Source organism: Cygnus olor, chromosome 5 (genome assembly GCF_009769625.2).
Source record: "Cygnus olor isolate bCygOlo1 chromosome 5, bCygOlo1.pri.v2, whole genome shotgun sequence".
Taxonomy (NCBI): Eukaryota; Metazoa; Chordata; class Aves; order Anseriformes; family Anatidae; genus Cygnus; species Cygnus olor.
The window spans coordinates 4,770,719-4,789,394 of record NC_049173.1 but is presented as its reverse complement, the minus strand read 5'-3'; the positions used below and the strand labels follow the sequence as shown (position 1 = coordinate 4,789,394).

The 18,676-nt window shown below is 44.5% G+C and overlaps 2 long non-coding RNA genes across 4 annotated transcripts in view; one reads left to right on the top strand and one right to left on the bottom strand.

Moving 5' to 3' along the window:
• LOC121071327 overlaps nt 1–18,676 on the bottom strand; it is a 102,760-nt gene that overhangs the window by 37,660 nt on the left and 46,424 nt on the right. For 2 of the 3 annotated variants that reach the window (XR_005820531.1, XR_005820533.1), the window contains exon 2: nt 10,893–11,136. This is a non-coding gene — a long non-coding RNA (uncharacterized LOC121071327). Of the gene's footprint in view, nt 1–7,691; nt 7,876–10,892; nt 11,137–18,676 lie in introns of those variants that run through there. The other variant, XR_005820532.1, reaches the window with a different exon arrangement.
• LOC121071328 lies at nt 15,658–18,637 on the top strand. The gene is made up of 3 exons (XR_005820534.1): nt 15,658–15,819; nt 16,108–16,259; nt 17,116–18,637. It is a non-coding gene; the product is annotated as an uncharacterized LOC121071328 (long non-coding RNA).

The window sequence follows — 18,676 nt, the reverse complement described above, 5'->3', positions numbered from 1 at the left end:
CATTATTTAAATTTGATTCTAAATACTTGTTTGATAAGTAGGGATATGGATGATTTATTCATATCATAATTTACTAAAGCATGTTAGCTGGTGGTTTTTTTTTTCCTAATTTCTACCCCACTGTCACTCTGTTTTTATATATGTTAGTTTAAAAAGATTTGCCCAACATAAATAAGAACAATTACAGAATTACAGAGCAGGATTACTTCTGAGGGGAAAAAAAAAAAAAAAAAAACACAACTTGTATTCTCAGTGGCTATTCTATTTGACTTCATCATTAAGAAAAGTATTCAGAATGTCTAAGGGGTGAAGAGTGGAGGAGTGTGTTTTCTTTTCGATATGATAGCTGCATTCAAGTTATTCTTTCCTTTACAATAGATTTTACCTAGCTTTATCTTCATAGGAAGCTGCTTTCAGTTGAAAAGCAGAAGTGAATAGGAGTGTCATGACATAGGATTAACAGTACAACCGGATAGTAAATCAAATGTTTGAGATGAAAAAATGTAGAATGTGACATGCATCAGGAGAATGAACCGGCAGCGTTTTCGGAGATGAGTGAAAAGATAATATATAATTATCTGTGGAGGTTCTTGAGACCTGTACTTTAATTCAACTTCCAGAAACACACAGCCCATTTTAACCAGTCAATCTCTGTAATGAATCTAATCACAATGTAAAACATTCCCAGGAACTGTGGGCCTTGCAGAGTGCTAATTACAGATGAAACTAGTCTAAGCCTTTAAAAAAAATAAATAAATAAAAGGATATAAAGAAGGAAATCCACAGAGTTTAACTGGACCTCCAATTCCAATTCAGGGTGAGTAATGCAATTAAAAGAGATCCAACAAGTGCCAGAATTAAAAAATGAGCAAAATTAAGATTTCAAGTTTTATACATTATATTATTAGACAACTGCTTAATACCCTTGCAGAAACCAGAAATGATGACCTCTTGCTTTGATCAACACTATCTACCAGAAAATATATATTGCCAACAGATCCTTCTGCTACACGGTGCTGCTCTCTCAGTAATGAACCTCCACCAAAGATAAATACATTTGGACGTGTATTTGATCTTGCTATATGATTTGAATGCATTTGCAATTCTGTACTTATGGTTTAAATTCACTGTAGAGAGCAACTTGCAACACTTTTAACAGGCTCTAATCTCTCTGGTTTCAGTTTGAGACCAAGAAGCATTTCATATCATCAGCAGTGGATTTATATTGTATGCTTAGAAAATAGAAATGGATTTCCGGGGGGGGTTATTTATCAATATCTAGTCTTTATAGGAAACATTAGTTTGCATAGGAAAAGGGGTTAAAAGGAGGTTTAAATTATGTCTCTAATATTTCCTGAAAACTTTGTACAAAAATATTCTATGCCACAAAAGCCCATTAAATATTCAAACTTTAATATACATTCCTCAGTAACAAATGTACAGTTAGATAACACATAAAGAATTGTGAATGACTAATTATATTTTGCATATTTACAGCAAAGACAATTAGCAAATAGCTTTTATATGCAAAATAAATGAAAAAGTAATTAAGATGCACTAACTAGAGCAGCAATATCAAGTCTGTTGTCTTGTGATTCATTCCTAACAAACATAATAATTATGCATTCATTGTCATATAATTAAAACAGCTCTGTCCTTTAGAAAACTGGTTATTTACTGTATAATAACCTGAAGAGTGGCAGAAGTTCCTCATAATGGTGAGAAGGATAATTAAATATTTCTTCCCAGTGTCTGCTCACTCAGTAGAGTTTATTATCTTAAACTTGTGGGAGAAAACATTTCCTCGGTGGTTCCAAGCCCTCTCCCAAGCTCACCTACTGACTGCTTGGGAAAGTTGTGCCTTTGCCATTCCCTGATCGCAAACCAACTGGTCCAAACCTCCACGTGTGCTGCCGAAATGGGCACAGTATTACAACCCACCCCGGGATGAGAAAGCTCAAGGGTCCAACCCCAGGAGGATGGGGATGCTCTGGTTGGCATCTCCGGGCTGTGACCTTGGTTGAACTTCTCTGGTGTCACTGCCGGAGGTGGCCACGTGTTCCTTTTTGTGCACGTGAACATCCCCTGGCCTGATCATGCCGTGCTCTGTGCCTGGAGGCACCAGTAGACCTCCATCCTCGCAGGACCGGGGCCGCATTCACACCCCCTCAGCTCCCAGCATTGGGGCACCCCTGCTCTCCCTGTCTCTTCCTAACTCCTTTCTTTCTCCAGCTCCTATTAGATCTGAGTAAAACATAATAAATCGTCCAGCCTCAACTGGAACCGTTAATCACTACACAACACAGCAATAATATCAAGTACTGTAAGCTGTCTTTATAATACTAAAATCATCAACCACTCTTTTTTTTTTTTTTTTTTTTGTCTTAAAATTCCTTTTTTTCCTGTAAACCTCAACTGCAGAACCCGCCGAGCTGCAGTGGAGGGAGAGCAAAGTAATTGCTTGGCTGCACGTACAGCTGGCCTGGGTCAGTAATCGGATTTCAAGGGACTTGGTAGGTAAGGAGCAGGGCACAGGGAGCCAGTCACCAACAGGAGCTGGGACGGACGGACGTGCTGCCAGACAGACTCCATCTTCCTCTCAGAGCCCTTGATGCTGGGCTCTTGCTCTTGTCCCAGCCGCTTTCCCCCATTCCTTGCAATGTTTCTCTACCAGACAGCCTTTTCTCTTCTTGCTTGGGCAAATCCAGGTGTTTCGCTGGTGGAGGGGCACAGCAGGAGCAGGGGGGCCCCACCAGCCTCCTGTGGCCCCACACAGAGGAAGCCGGGGTGGGTTTCACTGCCTGCAGTCCCCGCTCACCTCAGCCCATTGCTAGGAGTATTTGGGGAAACCTGATACTCGCCCCAAAGGGACGACTGAGATGCAAAATGCACAGAAAGAAAGAAAGAAAAGGACCACAGCTCCTGGACACACACTGGAGATAACACCGAGCTTTTCGCCTCTGCCGAGAGGGTGACTTTTGCACATAATTCCCAATACTACAGTGGAAAAATGTTAATGTCCTTACAGGCTTTGTTACTCAATCCATTTACTCAGACATCCCCACCTGCTCGTTTCCACGTCGGGAAGCAGTGGGACTTCACCTGTCTTGAATAGAGGGACCCCGCGCTGCACTCCTGCAGCACGAGGGATTTCTTTTAAGGGAATTACACAACCTTCTAAGCTCCAGTCCCAAGGAGGTCCCCATTGCACCCTGTTTATAATTCAGCCCTTAGAACACAGAAGGGGGATGGGGCTTATTCTGTATTAATTCCTACAGAGCAAATCTTTGCTGGGCAGAGATTTCAGCACGTTTGGGCCGTGCTTACACTCCCTAAGGCTGACCTGGTGCTTAGGTGCATTCCTCAGTGGCTTTGTCTTTCTCCTTTACCCCCTTCCTGCTGATGCTGAGCACCCAAGGTTTCCTCTCCTCTTGCACAGCCAATGCTTAGCCCACTGCCTGAGTCTGAGCAAGGATGGAGGGGAAATACATGTTAGTATGGGCAACACAGTTGAGTCCCCCTCGAGATCTGACCCATTTTCCCCCCTTAACCCTTGCCATAGGCAGTGCTGTAAACCATCTCTACCATGTGTGGAGGAACAGGGACCATTAGCCACTCTCTAAGGAGCATTAGCCATCCTATAGGGAGCAACAGCCACCCTATAGGGAGTATTAGCCATCCTATAGGGAGCATTAGCCATCCTATAGGGAGTATTAACCATCCTACAAGGAGCGTGAGCTCCAAGAGCCTGCAAGGTGTCAGGGCAGAGCAGCTCTGTGCCCAGCTCTGTGCAGAGCTGTCAGGAAAAGAGACTTAACCTCCCTCTGTCCCTGTTTACCCAAAGTAAGAAGATTGCAAGGCTTAGCTAATGTTTGTAAGTGCCTCAGGGTTCTTATATGCTAGGCGCTATGCACATGCAAGTGTATTACAATGCATGTCATAAGTAGAATTAATAAGCCATAATGTATTAATTTATAGGTAGCACGCACTCCTGCATGATGGCCTTTCTAGCTGCTTCTTTACATCTAGCTGCTTTTGCATACAGAAAATGACTCTTGAGTTAAAATCGGGTTAAGAAAAAAGAATATAGTCAATCACTCCTGGATAGTGAGTCAGTAAATATCACTTATATAAGATGAGTCACCAGTAAGAGCTTTGATAAAAACAGGTGTTAGGGAAAGGACACTTGGAGAGACAGATGTGACACACGCACTCATTGCAGAAGCTGTACTTCTCTTTCTGGAAATCTGGCCTTGATTTGGGGCACTTCTATTTTCTGCATGCCCGTCTGAAATACTGGGGATCCCAGCAGCAGCAGCTGGGCACAGAACCCGAAGGGGGGACTTTTTACCTCAAAGCTTTGATGAAGAGCAACCTGAGCCCCCAGGAAAGAGCGAGGAGGTCCTCTGCGGCCTTATGTGAAGTCAGGGCACAAGCCCAAAGCCTTTTAAGCATTCCTGACCGTAGAGGCATCAAAGTGTTTTAAATACCTGGAGAAGGGGAAATATGGGCAAGGCAGGCTTGTAATGCAGTAGTGGCTGCACCTGGACCCCTTAAGTGAGGGGTGGCACTGGAGAAAGCCTGTTGCAGCCTGTTACCTGCTGCAGGAAGCAGGCTGGATGCCCTAGGATTTGCCAGTGGCCCAGATTCAGGCAGGTGGTGATGTCCAAGCATGACTTCAAGTGCTGGAGGAGCCTGTGGAGAGCTTGGGGACCTCTCTGGTGCTGACAAAGACAAGTGCACGTGCTTGAAGACCTTCTCCAAGAGGAGCCAAGAGGCCAAGCCGCCAAGATATGAGTGCTCACCCTTGCACTGATGTGTTTTGCATGTGCAATTCACTCCCAAATGCAGAGTTACTGAGGCTAACCTGCTACCTCTACCCCAGCAATGAGCAAAGAGGATGCAGCAAGGCCAGCTCCAGCTTTTTCTTCAATCTCAGCTTGAAGGCAGGAAAGGGGAATGGTTTCTTTTACCTTTCCAAGGTGCCACACCTCCAGCACCTTGCCTTCTGCTGCAGAAGCCACCCCAGCCACGTCCCCCCCAGGCATGATCTCAGCAAGGCAATGGGCCAGCAGCTGGGTTTGAACAGAGCAGCCTCACAAGGGGAGAGGAAAGGTGTGCTTACGTGGAAGGGAATAAATGTTCTCGGCCAGGGATGGGAGGCAAAGGAATAAAATGCTCTCTTTCTCTCGCTCTGCGTCAAAGAAAGAGAGTAAATAAAATTCCAGCAGCTACAAGCTGGCTACATTATGCTGTCATAATCCAGAAATGAACATTGATTCTGAAGAAGTCGCTTCTTCAAACTTTAACGCAACAATTAAGTATTCCATTGTCATGGCTCAATTAAATGGTATGGCCTGAGAAAATTGGGGATTGTAAAGTGAGGATGGAATGTGCTTTGATCCTCTTTCCAGGGTTATTGTTTCATTAATAAATGAACATGTCATTTGTCTCACCAGAGGGAGCTCCTGCCCTCCAGGCTTTTTCCCTTTTTTGTTCAGGTTTTATAAAGATGAATTTCCAGTGCTCTGAAATACCATGGATTAGTAGTTAAGCCTGACAGCACTTCGGGGAGTAGTGGGCTTAAAGTGCCTCACACAGGTCTCCAAAGCACTTGTTTACTAATAGAGGAAATCAGCGACCGTCTGCAGCTGCTGATATCGCATTACCATTTGGAAAGACAGTAGCTGAGATAACAAATCACACAGTTTTAATAATTACTCCTGCATTCCAGTTTTTTGTTTCCTGCGTAACTGCAAAGGCTGGATTTCTTCCAAATAAACAGATAAAAACAGTATGGAACTTTTATCTTTTAATGATAATGACAACACATCATGTTTCACTAAAAGTTTCCTGCTGAATTTTTTTCTGATTTCTAGAGTTTCAATAAAATGTAATTATACTTTATAATTCCACTCTTTTAATCTTCACTTCAAAAACTATTCACAGTTAGCAAGTTTGCTAGGCATGGAGAGTGGGTGAGAAGCGGGAGCGGATGTCCCCCACATCGGGCTGCTCAGAAATTCTGTCTTGGGGTAAACCTGTCAGGAAACAGCACAAACCAAGCTGCTTTGCATTCAGATTAATACCTAGTTTAATTTGAATAGAAAATAGCTCCATTTATGTGGTTATTAAGGAAAAGTAGCAAAACCGTTTGGCAATGAATGGATGTTTAAGCTAGGATACACTTGCAACCTATGCCTTTATAATTCTTGTTTCTTTTTTCTTCTTTTTTAATCCTGAAGGGGATATACTTTGGTATCAGGATGCTTTCCTATCAATAGATAAGGCATTAAAACAAAGCAATACCTATAAAATCCGACTGGTTAATATGTAGGGAGTCAGAAAGTTCCCATTACCCCAACACCAAATTAGATTTCAGGGGTTTTGTTCGAGTAAATCTTCACATCTTGTCCTTTGCTCTGTTCAGAGAAATGCCAGCAATTTCATTAAGAACTTCTGCTGCTAAATGATTTCATGGAGTTGTTTAGGAGGGCAGAGAAGAGGAGGAGGAGAGGAATGCCACAATTATACCTTCCTCTTCCAGCTCAGAAGGGCCAGACTTAAAGGTAAGGTAAACTTTTCTCACAGCTTTTAGTTTGCTTACCATCAGCCCATGTTCCACTGGGTGATTAAAGAAAGCTTTTTTAAAGCATTACTTCAGAATGATCTTAATTGGTGCAAGGTTGAACCCTTTCTAGGAGGGGAGGGAAAAGGTTGAATAGCCTTTTCAAGTCACATGAAAGTTTCTAGGATGAATGTACGATAATTAGATTAATAAGTAGCTTAATTTATCACAGCTAAGGATTTCAACAGCCACACATTAGAGCAAGAAAAAAAAGATTAGTGTGGTTCCAGTTTGTAAAAAATTGTACTGAAACTTGATTAACCTTAAATACAAAGTGCCTTTCTTTTTGTGTGTAAATTCAGTAGTTAAGGGGGGGGAAAAAAACACTAAAATAATCAGAAAAGTCTTGTTCCGTTCCTTTGTATTTGCTGGCTAATGAGAGATATCAGGGCTGTACAAAACAACTTTTCCCTGTGAGGTTATTCTTCCCAGAATGTGGATTTAAATGAGATCTGCAATCCCTGTGCCTGTTGTAGACCCCGAGGATCTGCGAGAGGTGTGAGACAACATGTACAGGGGTGGAAAATACCTCTAGCATCAGCCTTTTTAATTTTAAAATAAAAGGAAATGAAGCAGCAAGAAAACAGGTGAAAGATATTCTGTCTGAATGCAAAGTTATATTCACCTTGGTGCTGGCAATGAAACGGCAACAGCAAGGAGCTATGGAAAACAACTGTAGCCAAAGCTAAGGCTGAGTACGCAATTACCAACACCAATTAGCCATGCAGGATTCACCCACGCCTCCGAAAGAAGGCATCGCTTGGGTCATGCTCGCAGTTACCAGCCCAAAACCACACGTGGCAGAGGCAGGAGCAAGTCCACCCTGCTCTCCCTGCCACCGCCGCTGCTCCCGATGGGGCCATCTCCTGACGGGCAGCGAGCCCCGCTGCGCTTTTCGCCGTCCCCATCCGCGCCGAGGTTGCTTTTGGCGCTGTCATTATTTAGCAGAGCTCACGTCAGGTTGCATTAATCCACCCCCCGGCGGACAAAACTTCCCCCCTGTTTTTTGGGAAGGCACCGGCAGCGCAGCCAGCAGCACCCGCCGACGGGCCTGGAGGTCGGGGTATGGCTCCTGTCACCGCTCACAGCCGTCGTCACTCGGAGGAGGCCCTGATGCAAGCCCAGCGGTAGCGAGCTGCCTTGCCTCTGTGCTCGTGACTCCCCGCGCTGAATCCCTCTTTGAAACAGGATGATAAGGGGAAGGTTTGTTCCTCCTCTAGGAAACCGCGAATGAAACGACTCAGAGCCTAAAAAAAATAATAAGGCTGTAATGAAACGAGAAAGGAGGACGGCTTCTTTTAATTTTATCTCGCACTTAAGAGATGCCTGTGAGTGCTAATGAAAGGGAGGGAGCGGCGAGTGTAATTACAGCCCAGATAGCGCGTATTGCACGCGCTGTAATGTCTGAAAGGTTAGCTCCAGCAAAGAGAGATCATCCAAATCAAAGTGGCTGAGGGCACTCGTGCATCAGCCTGTTTGATAAGATTGATAACTGCAACCAGTAGCTTAGGAGAATCGATTTCCACCGCCGGAGATCTCCCCGGATGCTCTCATGCTTTCTTCTGTTTATATGAAAGTGAAGCTTTAAAGATGTTTTATCATCTAATGGCAAATATGACACAGAGTTACAAACAGCATCTTTTTTTTTAATCTCAGAATGGAAAATTTAATCGGGGCAGTGATTTGCTTTAATTATGTATATTGAACAAATCTGAAGAGATGAGAAGAAACTTCTTTTGCAGCCCACTGAATCCAAGTGCTTGCCTGTAATCTAAAATGGATATCTAATTATTGTTTAACATTATTTATTTAGGAGGAGTTACGACCTCTAATTTGCCTTTAAATGATTAATTTAGTGTTTAAATAAAGCTCCTTTTATTTAATAATGTTTTCTTTAACCAATCTTCACTAATGTCAATAAACTCTTTGTTTAACCTTCTTAAAGGAAACATTTTCTCAGCTCTGAGACAATTACGAATTGCCAAAACCCATATAGAAGAACGAGATAAGTAATTATCTAACACTACTGCGGTGTGCTTAAGAAGAGAATATTCCACACCAGCAACATAAAGCAGGAGAGGGGAAACAAGCTCGTCCGAGCACCAAGCTCCCCACCCATGGGAGCAGAGCACCCTGCTGCTCCCTCACTGTGCAGGACCATGGTGGCGAGCTCAGACAAGGGGCAAGGGACAGTCACTGCCCAGAAGCTCGGCTCCATTGCTGTCAATGCAATGTGTCTGCGGAGCTGGGAAGATCACAGGTAGTGCAAATGAAGGAAAGTGGGTGTCCAGGAGGCCAGGCAGTGGCAGGAGGCAAGGAATGGGGGGCAGGAAGGAGACACGGGGCTTCTAGCAGGAGCCAGATGAAACAAAAAAGCCAAGAGTGGGAGAAAGTGGTGAGAAGCCACAAGGAGCAAGGTTACAGAGGGTGCAGAGATTGGAATAAAAGACTAAAATCCAGGGTGTGTGAGAGGTTCATGGGACCGCAGAAGCATTGATGTTGTTAGAGGCAGCCTTTCCCACCTCCTGCTCGGGTAGGGAGACTACAGCAGGCTGCCCAGGACTGCCTCCAGTCTGGTTTTGAAGATCTCCATGGATGGAAACTCCACAACCTCTCTGGGCAGCACAATCCAGTGGTCAACCACCCACACGGCAAATAACTGTTTTCTTACTGATTTTCCTGTGCTCTTGGATGGGATAAGTTCCCAGTCTTTGACTTGTTAGATTACTGACCCAAAAGCTCACTGTGGGACCAAGGAATGTCCCCTGCAAGTGAATGCATGGCAGGCTCCCTGTTATAGTGGGAGCACTGCCTGAAGCTGCTCAGGAGCTGTGGGCAGCACTGGGGTGGAAAGCCCTGTCTCTTCCAGGTGTGCTCTGGAGAAATGCCCTGTGTGGGAAAAGAAAGGATGGACAGATGGGCCACAAATTGGGAAGAGGAAAAAAATGCAGAAAACTCTCAAAAGAGAGCAATAAATACTAGGAGAAGCTGTGAGTCCTAGCCAAGCATCAGGAGCAGAGCTACAGGAGGGACTGGAAGAAATGTAGGGCCTTTCCTTAACCACACTGATAATCATCTGGAGCTCAAATGCAGGAGGTCTGAACAAGAGCTATGATAATTTCTAACTTGGGAAACATGCTGCCTAGATTAAAAGGGTCTTCCCATTCAAAGCTGTACTCTTCCTACAGCAAAAGCAGCAGCAAAGCACGGATTTTTCTGTGCAATTACTCCTTCCAGGTCCTGTGAAGATCCCAGGCAGAAGAAGGGGAAGAAGTGCCCAGGTCTGAACGGTGAGGGCTGAGCAACAGAGCTGAGGGCAGCATGAAAGCCCCAGCATTGCAGATGTACATGGAAGAGGGAAAGGAAAATGGTTGTGTAATAAGCATCAGTAGGAGCTCCTGGGATAGAGAAAGGAGAAAGAAAGATTGGGAAGGGAGTCTGGTGATCAAAAGACTGTATCTAAATGGACCAAGAAGGGAGTTGAGAACAAGATTATCTGTACAATTCTTACTTCAGGGCTCCTGCAAGGTGTACTGGGTCAGGCTGGGGCAGGCCCCAGGTCAGGCAGGCCCCGGGCCCCAGGGGTGAGCTCATGGCTCCATGCTGGTGGTAATGTGCCCAGAGATATGTGCTGACACTACTCTGGAGTCCAGGAGGAGCAAAGCTACCTTGGTGGGGCTTGAAGCTCAGCAAGCATTAGGTGTCCATGGCTTCTTGTCCTTTTTCTTCTTTGGGAGAGGGTGGGAGCCTGGGAGCAGTGTGATGGCACTGGCTCTTTGCCTGCCAGAGACAAAGGAGTCCCCCAAGGGTGTCAGCACTGCTGCTCCCAGCACCTGAACACACCCTGCAGGTCCCTTCTCTTGATCAGTTTCTCCCGTCTCTGCTGTAAAAGATTCCCCTTTGGTTTCTTCTTTTCTTAACACTGGCAGAGATCTTTTGATTATTTTCTGAAGTTTTAAAGTGAGAGTTTCAAATTGTTTCCCAACAGTATGACCAAGACCTCATCCAAGTTGTAGAAGGCTAAAACACATGAAATCTCTAACCCCTGATCCTTAGCTCGTTACAGAACAAACCTAGGTTGACTCACTGGGATTGCCAATTTGCCAGGGGTTAGGTAGGAGGAATATCCGTGCTCAGCTTCTTCCTTCTCTTGTCCTGACACTTGTTGTACCCCACCCCTGGAAACTCAGAGCATCTGAGGCCACACAGCAACAGAGTCCAGCTGAAGCCATCAACACAACCAGGAGTCTCTTTCAACACTCACCCGCACGCTGACCTCCATGTAAGTGATGAGACTGGGGACCCCCGAGCTCCCTCCCAAAGCCAGCAGAGTTGGGTGAGCCGCTGCCTTAGCATCCCCTCGACATTGGGCCAGCACATCTGGAACAAAGAAGAGTTGACTCTTGCCTTCAGCTTCATGCCTGGTTCTCCATGTGGGCTTCTTTTCCTAGTGAATGCTGCTGCACACCAGTCCAGATGTTCAAAGAGGGACAAGGCTCCCACAGCCCCTGTGTGAAAGATGAATGAAAGGACAGTGAGAAACTATGACTCTTAAAAATCTTCAGACTATGACCCACCATGAAGTGTTGGCCCTGCCACACAACAGGAAAGAAAGCATAATCTCAGCTGGGTTAGAGGTAAATGAGCAGATGTGGTTGCCCTCAGGCAGCTTGAGGACACACCATCTCCTTCTGGACATGGTGTGTTAAAGAGAGACCTTCTTTAAAATAACTATTTACCTTCAGGCTGCTAACTCCATGAACAGCCACCTGCTTAAGAAATGCCTGGTTAAATGGAGGTCAAGAAGTGCCTGGTTAAAAGGTCCTGCCCCAACTTCCATGCAGCACGGCCAAGACCCTTGGGACTTCCTTGGTAGCACGACATACAGAGCTGACCTGCAGTACTCATTCCTCCACTCAAATCCTCCTGGTTTTAGAGACAACATGGCTTGCCCCAATAGACATGGGAGGAATTTTCCCAAGAAACACCCAAAAACATCTGCTGTGATGTAAAGAAAGCAAGTCATCTCTGCCAGCCTATGTACAGTCATCAAATAGAGATAGGGTGCATCCAACTTTTTATTATTATTATTTAAAAACCAAGGCATTGTGCCTTCTTTTTTAATTTCAAAGAGTTAAGAATAAAGCAAAAGATTCCCTGCACCAACCACCTCTTTGCACAGCACTTTCAGCTGCTAGAGAGCCTCACTAACCTGAACTAAGTGAAAACTTACAAATCAAAATAAATTATAAACTGCCGGTTAGCAAAGAACTTACTTTGTTTTTTCCCTGCTGCTTGCTTTTCATCAGTCCCGCAGAATTCCCCCGGCTTGCAGTGCAGGCCAGTATTACCCCCCTACAGGAATGGGTGATATTGTTTGATGAATGAATAAAATATCAGGTCAAAAGTGTCTTGTTTTTCTGTATCTTCATTATCTCCTCCATCCTCCTGAACTAGTGTGTAGGTTGTGTCTGGGATGGTGTTTTTCCTTACTGGTTATTCACTGTTTGGCTTGTACGAGCAGCTACTACCTGGGAGCCCTGGCCATAGGTTAAGGTTGAAGTTGTTTGACCTTGTGCAAACATCAAATAGAAAAAAATACTCCAGAATGAGTTTAGAGTTCTGCCAGATTTTGTTTTTCCCTGAGAATCTTTCCTTGCTAGATCTTTCATACAAATGTTAAATCTGAAGAAGGGAATGGTTCAGTTGAGAAAACATATTTTTTCCCTTTTTTCCTTTCATCTTACATCATTATTTAAAGTAACAACATTATGATTTTTGCTGTGGGGCTGCAAATTGATGTAGATTATGGTAGTCAACTTCTACAGTAAAGTGCAGAACCTGTAGCTTTTTTTGGGGGGGGAGCCGATTCTGGCAATGGGAGAGGAAGAGTTGGTAGAATATTTTTTAATAGATGGCCTTTTTAAAGATGAGCAAGATGCCTTAAGAATTATAGCCACTCTCACTGGAAGAGGTGTACAAGCATCCTTTGTTTCAAACCCCGATTTATTCTCTCCTTTTCCTGTGAAGGCAGGTAATCTCAGATTATTTACCAGCGTCTCATTTCCACCTCACAAAAACAACCCTCAGAGACAGAAAAAAATACTCTCCGTGATGCTGTTTTTGTTTTGCATGTGTTTATTTTCATCTTAACATTAATTGCCCCATAACGTCTGCTTGGTTTTATCAATTAGCTTTTGCAGTGGGAAAATATTTTAGCGCCTAATACATCGTAATGATTTTTTTCCCTATTTGCTGAGGGGGTTATTAATAAATGTCCCCACTGGGGTTAGAACTCTGGTGCTCTGGTGTTTGCTTTAGGGGAAATGAGGGATTGGAGGAAAATCCTAACCAAACGGAGCTGTAATTAGAGGGAAAGCAGCTGCAATTAGAACTATATGTTAGACTACACCCACTGCACGTGGGGACAAACCTCCCCTTGACTCGGGCAGGGGTGGCAGCAGAACCTCTGCCATGGCAGAAAGGGGAAGGCTGTGGGTTTTCCTTCACTCCCAGATGTTTCACCGAAGACTCAAACCGTGCACTCAGTATATTCTCTCCAAGGAAGGCTTTTTCAGTGGAGGAAATCTGGCCTGGCAAAAACCAACAGCAGACTCCTCCGGGCTGGGATTTCACCCTGATCCCTCACTCCTCGCTATTTATTTAGCCTGAACCGCTGCCACCAGCGCTGCTGGACTCTCTGGTGAGCTGCCAGCGGAGCAGGTCCTTCAAACGCCACAGCTCGGTGCCCATCAGACACTCGCGTGATTCCCTGCCGAGCCCTCTCCTGTGGCTGCAGGTACTCCGGGGCTGGATGGGGAAGCCTGGGAGACCTCATTCTCCTCCCTGTTGCCTCAACGGGCTTTGTTCACTGAAATGAGGACCAGACACTGCCATCCCTTTGGCTTTTCTGGCTGTTACGAATCTACATTCATCATCAACGGGAAATGAAGCAGCTAACAGGCTGGCCTAGCAAAATCCAATCTTGTCATAAGATACGGGTTTCTGGAAAGCCAAACTGGAAGAAGTTGTGCAGCCTGAGGGGAATTCAGGCTGAGCTAAAATATCCGCGCTTGATTTTATCAATTAGCCAAACAACACGTTTAACATTAACCACTTTCATATACCAATGACACATACGGAATAAAAAAATGCAACAGATGTGCAATGTTGCTTAATATGGCTTTTAGCTTAATTCATCTCATTGCAGAAATCTGTAATTCTCATGGTTTGGTTTCTGAACACCAGCTACTGTTGTAACCTGTTGTCCTTCCCTGATTTTATTTTTTTTATTTTTTGTAAAAAAAAAAAAAAAGAAAAAAAGAAAAACAAAAAACACCAAAACAATTACTATTATAGCACTATTAGCTTTAAGGATTTACAGCTTTACTTCTTTCACAGCAGAGCTCACAAATAATATAATTTGCTCTGGGAAAACCTGGCCATGTCCTTACAAACCTCTATAGGGCACCTTGTTTTGGGGCTCTCTATAGGTGCCCCAGATAGCTATTTGTAGGAAAAGGGTTGCTGCCAGCATCAGCTGGCTGGCTACGGAGAACCATGTTTGAGTGAAGCCTCCATCCCACCACACCCTCAGAAATTAGCAGTGAGGTGCAAGGACTTGCCACACTCCCTTCTTCCACCACCTACATGGGATAGAGGAGGATTTTAGTCCATCAGCAAGCTGCATCTACAAGAAAGAAGATCTTGCCAAGCCCCCAAAAGATGCAAGCTCATCCCTGCAGCTGTTTGAACACCCGAAAAGTCACCTAGGAGAGGATGGGGCTGGTTGTTCCCTCTGAACAGGAACAGCAGCTCCTCCAGACCCTGAATCTCTGTGCTTTGACCAGAAGGAGAGCTCTGGTGGACCTTGGGACTACCAGTTTTCCAGCGTGGTAGAACAGAATGAGTAATCTAGAGATTCTTTGTGTTACAAAACTCTCTGAGAACCTCAGTGTGACTCCGCAAGAGACAGCCCTTCCTGGCCAAACTTCTTCTCTAGACAGTCCTTGAGACTGCGAGGGAGAAGTGGGCATCACCACCAGCATTTCTGAAGCAAGGAGAGCTGACCCTTTACAAATGTGTGTCGTTCATGCCCTACTGCTCTTCCTAGCAAAAGCATCCAGGCTTTGCACAGAGGAGGTGGGAACAGAACCTGAGGAACAGCTCAGCACCTTTTGCTATAAAGCAAAGTTTTCTGTCCTGACAAAAGCAAAGACGATGTTTCCACCGACTTCACAAGGGCTCGGGCTCTGCTGGTATCTACTCTGATCCTTGGCCAGGCATTCACCACAACTAAGTATTTATTCAAAAGCAGAACCTTTCTGAATTACTGTGAAACTGCTCATTCTTAAGACATCTGACCATTTGGTTTCTTTTATTCCCTCCTTAACCTTTATGTGCATATGCAATCACATCTCCCCACGTATACCTCTAATCACACACACATTATGTACACCCTCTGTACGAGTATTACAGATCTTTAACACTCAAAAAAAGCTTATTATTTATTTGAAATGTTGTTTTAAAGGAATATGCATTATACTAGGGAAGTAATGGCATATTTCTATGTATACACACCAACAGAAACACGTGTATTAGCAAATCTATCTATAGCATATATACATACACACAAGACAAACTTGAGATGCTCGTTAGCTAAACACAGAGGTCAGTGCTGCACCCTTTCCTCCCTGTGCTTAGGGGTGTAAAATACAGCCCTGGCTTTTAGAGCCACTTCTATTATCCCAACAGCACCCGAAACAGCACTACCTTGTGTGCCTCTGCTTTGACACAGACGTTAATTTTCACTTGCAGCTGTGGCAATTAGAAAGTGTACTTAATAGAGTGTCATGTTAATTGTTGCAGAGTTAACCAATTTCTCCATTTAATTGTCAATTGATTAACCTATTGAAATGGTAAGTGACTCAGTTTCCTTCCAGAACAAACAGCAGCCACATATTGTAGCTTCATCCAGCTGGAGGGGGTACTCTGTGATTTGCTCAGACTCAATGTGCTGGTATTTTTCTACACCTCCCTGAGCTTTTAATTAGATGAGCCAATTTTACATGTATTTGTCTGCTGGAAAGGTTATCTGTGCTGGAGCTGACCTGCAGAGACAAGGTTGAGCCTAGCGGTCTTAATAGAAAAGGTTTTCAGCTATGACTGCTGTACTTGATTGCATTGTAATGGTAATTAACTTGAGACTTTGCCTCCCTCAGTGTTTTTTTGTAGCTTTAACTACGCAATGAGATGTTTCCTCTGTCATATATATGCACTTATTAAGCTCTCATTGGATTCTAATATGCATGCAAATAGTCAAGAGTTTCTTAAGGCTAACACTACGCTATGTAGATTGTAGTGCCATTAAGTCACTACAAAGATGTAGCCTGCAGCAAACTTATAACGCTTTTTTTTTTTTCCTGTGAGTATATGCGAGGGCTTGATTTTTCATTTTTTTGCTTTCCTTAAACCTAAAGGAGGAAGAATTCCCTCTACGTACTTCTGTTCCTTTTTATCTGGAGGATACTCCATGCAAGAGCACATTTTAATGCTGTTTCCTTCCAGAACGAGCCTAAAACTGTGCTCTAAAAGGAAGATTGCGACATTCTTAATTCAGTTTTTCAAGTCGGTTTGTAATCCATCCCCACCCCTACTCCTTTCTCTGCGCGGCTCGTTTGAAAGCCCTCGGTATCTCCTGTGTTTCTGCATGTTCTTTTACAGTACGGCACTGTCATTTAATTACGAGACAATCCACCACAACTGAGCAAGCATTTTCATCATTGATAATGTTGGTAGCAGGCAACTGAGACAAAATGATTACAAACCTATGTTGCGCTCAATAGTCCTTTAGAGGATTTCTCTCTTAATAGCACTGGCTCATTCATGTTTGGTTCAGTACATTTGTTCTTTAAAAAAGGCATAGATTAGAAGAGTTTCAGGGTAGGTTAATAACTCAACTGAAAATGGCTGCTTGCATTGTCAAAGTCTGTTCCTGCAGTTGCCTGGTGCTTTCTTCAGTTCTTCCACACTGCAGCTTTGGCCCAGTTGGTAAACAGCTTAAGTCCAGACATCTTTTCATTCTCTGCGCAGAGGATTGAAATAAAAATGCATATAAGTGGCGACTGACTGGCGCTGGCCTGACAATAGCCTGTAACATTATGCAAGGGTATTTACATAGGAATAAGGCCTTGGTAAAGAAGACAGGGGCAATTAATGACTAGGGCCACACATATAAGGAAAGTTTGTCCAATCCTTTCTTCAATAAAGATCTTTTGTAAAGTGCTATGGAAACTCATGGAGGCCCCCAAACAGATTAGGAGAGGGACTTTTGTGGTGTGGGTGTTTTTTTTTTTAAACTTGAAGTTAAAAGGGCCAAATTTTGTAAAGGTAAAATGTAACTCTTCTGCAGTTTAGAATTTTTTCCATTGTAATCCCCTCACACTTCCCCATCTCCCCCCACCCCCCCCTTTTTTTATTTTCCACAGGAATTGGTTTCGTGCAGTTACATTCATAGGAAAAAGTGTGGAAAAAAAAAAAGAAAGAAAGGGAACGGTGTGCCTCAGCTGGGGAGCGTGGTGGAGGCAGACGGCTTGGAGGAGACCTGTCGCAACGCTTGACTCCTTCTGCTCATGCAGGTTTGGCACTTAAGCTAATTTGTAAGCATTTAGGGCCGGACTCTGATCTCCCTCCTGCCACAGCTGCTCCGCAGAGGCTGGTGAGCGCTTCCCGGCAGATGCGAGGTGGGGAACCCTGCCGGCTGGATTTGGCCCCGTCTCCGCTGTTTTGTGCTGCTGGGTGTGGGTGTAAGTAATTCTGACAAAGTGAGGTGCCGAAGGTGGAGCATATTCAGCAGTGGCACTGCACAGCTACAGGGATTAACCCCAAGGCCTCATCCTGCCAGACTGGATGCTCTCCCCGAGGCTGGCAGGCAGGGGAGGGCTTCCAGTACTTTCCTGTGCCTCCTGCAGGGCTCAGCTTGAGGCTTGCAGACACCAACAATAAGCCCATTTCCCTGGGGACACCAGCCCGTGTCCCCCCAGGGCAAAGCCGGCACAAAAGCCACAGCTGATGGTGCCTCGCCAGGGACGTGAGTGGCTGTGTTGGCACATTGTGGAGCATTGTGGACACCCAACGTTGGGTCTGAAGCCTTCGTGGCAGGCCAGCTGATGGGGCAGAGCTCCTGGGAACCTCTTCATCGATGCTGTGCCATCCTTTGGGGTCTCCTTTCCTTCTCAAGAACTCCAAGCTGCTGCCCTCTACATCTCACCTGCCCCCCTGTAGACCTTCTTTTCCTTGGTGGTCATGGCACGTCTGTTGATGGCAGTTTGAGTACGCCCACACCAGTTGAGCAGTTTCACTTCCAGGATCACACATTGGTGTTCAAAGACTTTACTCTTATTGTGATGACTGACGGAGGACCCCCTGGTTGGGCTGATGCTGAAACATTTTAAACGTGTTCTCCAGAAAGCTGTAGGTCTCCATCATGAAAGTACAGCAGGGATCCTGCTCTTAAACCCACCGCATATGTTCAAGAAATCAAACATTTGGTGGACATCAATGAGGAAAGCCCCAGTGATGACTCTGCCAAGTTTTAAGCTGTCTATTGATCTACTCACTGAATGCTTTTCCTCTTAGAGATTTTTTATAGCAGAATATAACTCAAAGAAGAGAAAAGTGCACTTCCTGGGAGCCCGTCATGTTGCTTTCTTAAATCAAAATAATTTATAAGATCAACTCTTCCATGGGAATTAATTCCTATAACACTTGCTGGACATACTGAAGATGGGGGAACAAATGTTAATAACACAAGTGTGTGGTTCCTATGAGAAGTGTGCATGAAACAGAGGATGCGAATCTGCTTCAGCCCCAGAAAGCTACAGAAATCAATGCTTCATTCAAGGCTATTGATCAGTACTAAATTAATTAGACTTCAAGGCTTATGGCAGTTGATAAGACAACTTGTTAATTTAGTCAATGATAGTGTTTTCCCTAAAGCAGCAAATACCCTCTTTCTCAGAAAAGACATTTCTAGCACTTGCTACCCGA